Raw genomic sequence first — 9,456 nt, forward strand, 5'->3', positions numbered from 1 at the left:
GAAGAATAAAGTAAAGGGACTGCACTCATCAATATTTAGAAAGCTACAGTAATTAAGCTACTCTGGCTCTAAAACAGGAATAAACAGAGCCACATAACAGGCTAGAGAGCTCCAAAACAGAATTATGTGTATTTGGAAACTTAATATACATCGATTGAGTTAAAGAATGAACTACTCAGTAAATGTTACAAGGACAACTGGTTATCCATATATGAGAAAAATGAGATGCCTACCCACAACATGAGTTTCATATGTATCCAACACTGAGAGTTCTAAACATTCTCCACATAGTAACCACTGTTATAAGATTGGTACTATTATCATTCCCAGTTAAGAGGAGAAAACTGTAACTTGTCCGGGGGAACAGAGGCAGTAAATAATAGAATCAGAGTCTATGATCTTAACCACACTATACTGTGATGCTACACACACACACACATTTCATACCTATGAAAAAATTGCATAATAAAAATTTTAGGAAAATACAGGGATAACCCTGAAGTCAGGCAACCTTTTAAATCAAAATAGAGAACCTCAAAGCTGAAAAAGATATAGGCTTCATTTCATTGTGTTTAAATTAAATTTTTTGTTAAAAAAAAGCAACTTTTACGGCAAAATATAACAAAGCAAAAGACAGATAAGATTGGGGGGAAATAAATTACCTAAAACAGATAAAGAATTTAAAAGGTCACACTACTCAATAGAAAAATGGGTGAGGCTGAGTTCCAATAAAACTTTATTTATAAAAACAGGCTATACATTGTCTGTAGTTTACCGAGTCCTGCCTTAGGATATTTAGCCAGCAAAAAATGAGTGAACTATGTTTCAAATAGTCTAGATTGAGTTCTGTGAAAAATGAACAATGCAGACAAGTGTAAATTATATAATTTCATAGGCATATGATTGTATGGACATTGAGAAAGGTAAGAAAGTGTGTACCGGGTTGTCACCATGGTAACTGGGAGGGTAAGAAAGGGAGGAAGCTGGGGTGGGAGTGAGAAAGGGAGATAAAAATACTCAAGCACATTTAGAATAATTTTGTGATAAAAATAAACTTGTTTGCACTCATTTATAAATATTATACTTATTTATGTGGTAGATGTGAGTATATGTCTATTTACACCTAAAAGGATACATTTAAAAAACTAAGTCACCAAAATGAGAATTACCTCGGGGTTCGGGATTTCAGTTGATCTTTACTTTTTTCATTCACCTTTGGTATTGTCTGAATATTTCACGTAAGAAGTACTATTGTTTATTTAAGCAGAAAAAAAAAGCTATTTTGACTTTTATATACAGTTTGCACAGGAAGGGGACAATATGAAAAATCTGGAGTATATTCATATATTGAGGTTGAAAGATTGTAAAGATATATATGTATGCTATATAAAAATTTTTCAAACTTCAAAGTATGTGTACTACTTTATAGTACTGCTTACATTAAAATATATATGCATACATATATACGTGTGTATGCATAAATTTAAATGTAAATACATAGGAAAAAGTCTAGAAGAATAAATACTCAACAGTAAACAGTTCCTTCTCCCTGGGATTGAGCTGCTGATGTAGAGCATACAGGGAGTATTTTTTACTCCATGGATTTTTTTACTGTTTACATTTTTTAATAAGAACAATTGCTTATGCATTCTTCTTTTCATCTTTTTATTTTTAGTAACAAAAAAAAGTTTTGTTGTTATCAGTGACTAATTCCTTGTTGTAAACAAGATTATTTTTTAAAAGATCTATCACCATGTTCTTGAACCACTTTTCCTTTGTCACAGTCGAAGAGTTACAGACACTCACTCCTTGGCTGACTTTGTCTAGAAATTGTCCTTACATCTTACCAGGGTCCTGATTCTCTATTCACTTAAGTTTGCTTAATTTTAGTTTACTATGACTATACAAATTATTCTGAAACAGGCTTAACGATCCTGTCCGATCTCTTCTACATTCCCCGATCTCTGCAAATTTCTCACTTCCTAATGGAACAGCTCTCACTTCCTGACAGACTATTCCTCAGCTTTTGATAGACTATTTCACACTTCTTGATAGAACTGCATATTATGAAAGGAAAATAGCCACAGGGAACTTATTTCAGTTGTAATCCCCCCACCCTCAATTATCAACAAATCATATCATTTACTGCACAACTCAACTGTGTGGCCAATAAGAATTCTAAATTTTACTGTACCCAGAGTAAAAAACAATGTATAGTATTTGAATATTGGCAGTAATAAAATGAAATCTATCTTATTGCCCAAAGAGATTCAAAGTTTGATAGTAGAAATGCAGAACAGAAGAATAAACAAGCATTGTAAACATCTACAAATATTAGCATTCTGTCTAATGTTATTCATACAAAGAAAATTATCTCTTCGTTATAAGCTAAGAGACTAATGTCAAAGGACTTCATATATCTTTTACTCCTTAATAATGTTACTTTTGACCATCCTGTCCCAATCAGTCTCTAAATCTTACATTTCATTCTTCCTGATCTTTTGGTGTCCACTATTTATCACCATATAGCTCAAGCTTTCTTGCTTCAAGTTCTCCATTTATAATCAAAAAGTTTAAAAATTTCAAAGTTAAAATGATTTTACAAAGGGCCCAACAAAATATATTCTTGTTATTAAAAAAGAACAGGCAACACTTAAGAGTTAACAAATGTTTTCTCGCTGTTTTGCTACGTAACAATTAGTGCTCCCAGCTCCAGAGCGCAAGCCTCTTTCCGCCCTGCACACCTAATTCCTCCAAAAACTGTATCTACTGAGCATACAGAATTCCTTTCCTGAGGATTTCATACGTGTTAGTTGTTAATATTATGTGAAGTATTTAAATTGTATGATATACATACATGCTTTCAAAAATTTTTATGGTACAGATATACCATAAGAACAGCAAATGTCAACTTCTAATCAAACCTGGATCCGAAATTCTTTTTCAGGATAATGCCCTAATAGAAAAAATCAATTGTTTGTTCTAATTTACAGCATCTACCTTCCCAAGCATTGCCCAAAATGAAAAATATCTGAACTCATTCATTCAATAAACATTTATTATAAGAGTGCTTTCTTTATCCTCAATTTTCAACTTTCCTCCTTCCCAAAACACAGTCATAGTGAAAAAAAAACTTGGAAAATGAAGTCAGGAAGACATGGTTTTGAATCCTAACTCTGCTATGCTAGTTTATTTCTCTGTGTTTAAAATTTTCTCCCCTATAAAATAGGAAAAATAATGCGTTCCTTTTGAGGAAATTTCTGTGAAGATATGTGTAAAGCACCTGCCTCATTGCTTGACAGATAATAGGTCCTCAATAAATAGTAACTACTCATAGTACAAAAGCCTACAATTTTGCCCCCAAATCACTAATATCTAGCACCTTACTTTTCACCAATCACATTTTAGAAATTGTTATGCATGGATTAATATAATTAATATAATTATAATTAATAATTATAACATGGATTCATTTTTTTTACTTTTAATTACATTTGATAATTACATGTAAAATAATGTTAAGTGATCCTGAAACCCGAGTATAATCATCTTCTCTAATCTTTCAATAGCTCCCCACTACAGCTAACATAAAATCCAAATTCATAACCACGGCATTCAAATGGGCTATAGGATCTGGTTCCTGCCTCTCCACAACCTAATCTCACATCACACTCCCTCTAACTCAATAAACTCTGGCCACATTTTTCAATGTCTTGAACAAGCCATGTTTTCCCAAATTAAAGTCTGCATCTGCTGTCCCCTCCCCCTCAACACTCACTCTGCACCTACTCTTCCGTTACACACACAGCTAGCTTCTTCTCATCCTTCATGTTTCAACCCAACTGTCACTTCCACAGAAATCTTCTCTGAAAACCATCTCAGAAAAGGTCCTGGTCTTCTATTCTGTCCTTTATGTGCTCTTCTCAGCAATTAACTTTGTCTGTCTGTATTTAAGGCCTATCTTCCCCACTGGAAGGCTAGACTACAAGAGAATATTAAAATGACCCTAGTTTGTCATTGTTACTTGCTATTTGTATACTGGTTTGTTTCTGTGTTTTGCTTGTTTATTTTTTGTATCCTTTTCAGGATCCTAAAGGTCAGAAAGGTGACTGGGCCAAGATGGAATTAAGTGTTTGTGATTCGTAGAGACTTTGCAGAACATTACATCTCCACTGTTTTTTTGAAGATCAGCCTCAGTCTCAAAAATTTTATATTCAGATGATTTCAGAAATGTCCTTTGTAAAAATGTTTTAATATCATTTTTTAAAATGTCATAAATAATTAATATTTTATAATTTCTACTTGATCAGCAAGAAAAGTGGTACAATCTGATTAAGCTGCGAACAATATTACTGATGTTCTGAACAGTTACCTGGAAATTCTTAAAAAAGTATGTTAAAAATACCAACAATATTAGCAATATTTATATTTCAGCTTAAAATAGGAGGAAATTTGTATCGGTCATTTTTCACTTTGCTAGATGAGAAAATTTAAGAAATTTCACATTAACTATATAGAACTCTCATGAAAACATCTTATAAGCAACTTTCTGTTATTTATGGCCAGAAGACTCTTCTACGAGTAAGACATTTCACCTAATACATGATGCAAAGTCTTCTGAATTTCTAAAACGAGAGTATTTTTCAGTTCCACTTTTTTATATTGCATGATGAAAATATGGGTTCAATGATAATATAATGTGAAAATTAACCCAGAGGTGCAATCTAAAGATCTGAATCATGCCACTGTTTTACACTGTAATTCAATACTTCTTTGATCGTTAAGTAATGTCATCTTTTTCTATCATAGGCAATACTTCACTAGTATTCTGAGTACAAAATGTTTTATCATAGTAAATTGTCAAGTTCTTTTTAAACAGGATATCTTCTCTGCAAAACTTCAATACAGTTACTTTGACCTAATATAATATGGATAGTTATCCAATTTGAAATATTCTAAATAACTATGAACTGGACATACCATAAACATGAATATTCAAGATCACTTCTACTTCATATGCTAATGTTCTGTATTACTGCTACAATTACATATATAGGCTTTTATGGTTGAGAAGTATTTGCAGGTTTACAAAGATAAAGGCAACAACCCAGTCTACTGCAGCCCTCAATCTTTTGCAATCTTTTGGGGTTTTTAATAATGATAAATATTTCATTAACTCATTGCTATTTGCAAAGCTGTTGGGTTTTCCATTTCATTTCAATGAATTATAGTAACAAAAGAAAGGAAGACTTGATAACAAAACTGTCCTGGAAAATCTAATTCATCTCATTGGTTTACTAGGTCACCATAAAAAGGTAAAAGCAGGAGACTGAGGACAAGAAACAAAATATAAAACAGAAGTGAAGGGATCCAAAGTCCAGTCCTAGCTTCTCTAACAAAATATAAGAACACTTCTAAGACAGAATGGGAATTATGGGACCAAGTCTTAAGGTATAATAATAACAGTCAACATTTACTGAACAGTTACAATGTGCCAGACACTGTTCTAGTGCTTTATCTGTACTAATTCTTTTCATCTCCCAACTCTAGTGGTAGGAACTATTATCTCCATTTCCAGTGAGAAAACTGAGCCACAAAGAGAATTAATAATTTTCTCAGAATCGTGAAGCTAGCTATGGAGAGGTAAGATTTGAACTAAGTTAGTCTGACTTCCCTGTGCCCAATATCATGACCACTAAATCTACACTATCCAATACAACAGCCACTTAGAGACATGTGGCTATTGAAAATTTGAAATATGACTCATCTAAATTAAAATTTGCTTTAAGTATAAAATACACACCAATTTAGAAGATTTAGTGTACACACGTGCATAAACACACACACACAGAGAATATAAAATATCTCATTAACAATTTTTATACTGATTACATGTTTAAATGTTTTGGATATATTCTTTTAAATGAAATATATTATTAAAATTAATTCCACCTGTTTTTTCCTTTTCTAATGTGGTACATAGAAAATTTTAAATTGTGTATGTGGCTTGCACTTTTATATTTCTATTGGACGGTGCTGCACTGGACCATGCAATTCTTTCTTAATAGGCTTTAAAACAAACAAGTTCTTCCTAAAGAAAAAAAGTTTCATTGTTTCTGCAAAGGGTAAAAGATTATGAATCATGACAGCAGATGTGAGGGTCAAAGCAAATCTCTTTCTGGCTGTCAAATATAAACTGGTCTACCATCTAAACAGTAACAAAGGATTTTAAGCAACTATCAGCACTCTCTCTTTAACACCTATTCAGAAATGTCTTTTTAGAAACTTTTAATTAAAACTTGCAGTAATAATCAATTCATTACTGATGAATATTCAAAGCACTGGGAGAAATGTTTCTGAAAAAAGAACAGTCACACGATTCAGCGTATCATCCACAAATTACTTATTAATTACGAAGGAGGAAATGTACCTTCATAATGGACAGATCTGGTGGCCACCACCTTAACTAAGCAATGAAATTCAGTATTACCAGTAATGAGACAACCTGACGAATACACATCCTAATGGGCTGCAGTAAGAAGCATTGTAATACTATCGCTAAAAATGTTTAACCTAAATGTAAGAATGAAGAAATTACACAAATCCAGAATGTGAGACATTCTATAAGACAACTGCCCTGAACTCTTTAAGAATGAGTCAATGTCATGAAAAACAAAGGCAAGAGAACTGCTGTAAATGAAAAGAGTCTAAAGAAAGAGAAACAAATGCAATAAATGAACTTTTTATTGGATCCTGGGCTACAAAAAAAATTTAGGAAATAATTGGGTAAATTTAGAGTTTATTTGATAATACTGCATTAATTTTAATTTTCTTAGATGTGATTAATGGTACTGTTATATAGGATAATGTCTTTATTTCTAGATACTTTTGCAATAGTTAAAATATTGAGAGAAAAACACTGATTTGGGTTGCTGATTGTCTAAATAATTACAATATACCAGAAACTATGCAACATGTAGTATATACTCTTAGGCATAAGGACTCAAGAAAATTCAGTCAGTTGAAATTAATTATATTCCCCAGAAGTTATAATTTCAGAAAAATAATCTCTTTTGTCTAAACAAAACAGTGGACACTGTTGGTTCTTTAGCTTTCCACTGATCATTTAAGCTACCCCACTTCGTTCTGATAAATTCCTTTTTTTGCTTAAGTTAAAATTTAAAAAAAAAATTTAAATTAGTTAAAATTTGTGATGCTTGCAATTAAAAACACTCTGGGTATATAAGATTTTAAAATAGACTTAATAGTACATATTCATATAAAGAGTTAGAAATTAATAAAGTAACAGAGGATTTTAAAAGTGTTCCAAATATTCTGCCAATTTGAGATAACTTAACCTATATGTTAGCTATTTGAGAAGAAATTTTTCTAATTTTAGGATCTAGGTCTTGATCTTTATAAAAAACAATGAACATATACATCCTCCTTAACATAACTTATTAATTTACTTTTTTTCATTTTTGAAGTTAAACGCCCCTTCTCACTGCTGTTTCTAAAGTGTGCCTCTAATAGTCTTTGACCACCTTGCCTTTGCTCAGGGAAACCACATAAAATAAAACTAAGATTAGGTAGAGTGAAAGGCCCTGAATAACGACCTAATTACCACAGATCACTAGGTCTAAAAAGGTACTACATTTTTAGACGGCAGAGTTTCAAAAGCTTAAGTCAGTAACAATAACATCAAAAATTTCTGGACTTCATAGGCTCTTTAAAATAAATATTTACATACTGATTCTTTAAAAAATATTACTAAGAATCTACTATGTATAAGAACAAAAAATTTTCCTCTTGTTATTTGTTTCTCACTCCACCTAACCCCACTCCTATTCCCATAATACAAGTTTGATGAGAGCAGGAACCCTGCCTAGCATCTATAATGGGTGCTCAATAAATATTTGTTGAATGAGAGAATGTTAAACACCTAAGTTACAATAAGACACTAGTACCTACCCTCATATACGCAATATGAACAGAGTTTACATAAACACAACAAGAACAATGTGGTAGAAGCCAAAAAAGGGTATGCTAATTCTCCAAGGTGCATAGAGATAAGAGAACTGGACTAAAGAGTCAGGGAGGGAATTCATGCAAAATGTGATTACTAACATGAATGAAACCTGAGAGAGGAGCAGGAGCTAGCCAGTGAAGAGCAGAATGTAGCCAGTCAAAGGAACAGCATGTGTAAAGGCCTAGAAACAAGGTGGTGGTGGAAGAGGCAAATCAGTAAGCCTTGGAGAAGGGTTAAATGTGGAAGTGAGGCTAAGTGGATGTAAAGTAGGGGTGATGGAGGAGTCAAAAATGACTGACAAGTTTCTGGCTTGGACAATGGCTGGATGGAGGTGCCTGTCACTAAGAGGACACAGTGGGGGAGATCATGGTGTCTGCTATCGACATGGAGAGTTTAAGATGATTATAGAACATGGATGTGGAGGACACACAAGTTTGGAGCTCAGTAGAGATTCAGGATGGAGATACATGTTGAAACTGAAGTTACTAGAGAAAATGAGATAGACTAAGAATTATAAAATCTGAAGAAAACTGAGGACCAGATTCTGCAGAACACTTAAGAGAAAGGCAGAGAAAAGGCCTGCAAAAGTCACAGAGGTCAGAGGACAAGAGAACATGGCATTCCAGGAGCCAAAGGAACGTTTCAAGGAGGATTAACTACTCAGAGTAAAATATAGATGGACACTCATTCATTTAATATATACTGAGGTCACTGATGACCGAGGCAAGAACACATTTAGTGTAGTAGTGAAGACAGATGCCAGAATACAGTACACTCAGGAAAAAGATGAAACATGAAGAAAGCCTGTAAAATGCAGAATAGCACTTCTCAAATTTTACTGTGCATACCAATCACCTGTTTGAATCCTGTTAAAATTCAGATTCTGATTCAGTAGTTCTAGAGTGAGGCCTGACAGTCTACATTTTTAACAAATAGGCAGGTGATGTTAATTCTGCAAGTCCACAAACAAAAGCTAAGAAGCAAGGACAGAAAGACCATTTTCAAAAAGTTTGACTGTAAAGGGTAGAGCAGAGACTGGTAAATAAAGAAGATCTGATCTTTCTTTTCTTTTACAGTCTTTGTAACAGAAGAGACCTGAACATGTTGAAAGATGGAAAGAACCAGTAGAGAAGGTAAAAGAGAATATTCGAGCAAGAAGAGGGTAAAACTAGGATGCAGGCTTCTGGCCATAATGAAGTAACAGGGACTAGGCTTACCCTCCTGCCTTAGACAACTAGAACACTGGACAAAAATCAATGAAACAATGTTTTTTGGACATTGGACAATAGATAGCATAGGACTGTGACCCCTGAGAGAAAGGAAACAAACAAGGTGAGCCCTAAAATTACCCCATATTATAGCCTGTAAGTATCCCATTTTTCTAGGCCTCAGCATGAGGCAGATGAAAGCAAAGAGAGCTCTGAAAT

The sequence above is a fragment of the Pteropus vampyrus genome, unplaced genomic scaffold, assembly GCF_000151845.1.
Source record: "Pteropus vampyrus isolate Shadow unplaced genomic scaffold, Pvam_2.0 Scaffold10, whole genome shotgun sequence".
Lineage (NCBI taxonomy): Eukaryota > Metazoa > Chordata > Mammalia > Chiroptera > Pteropodidae > Pteropus > Pteropus vampyrus.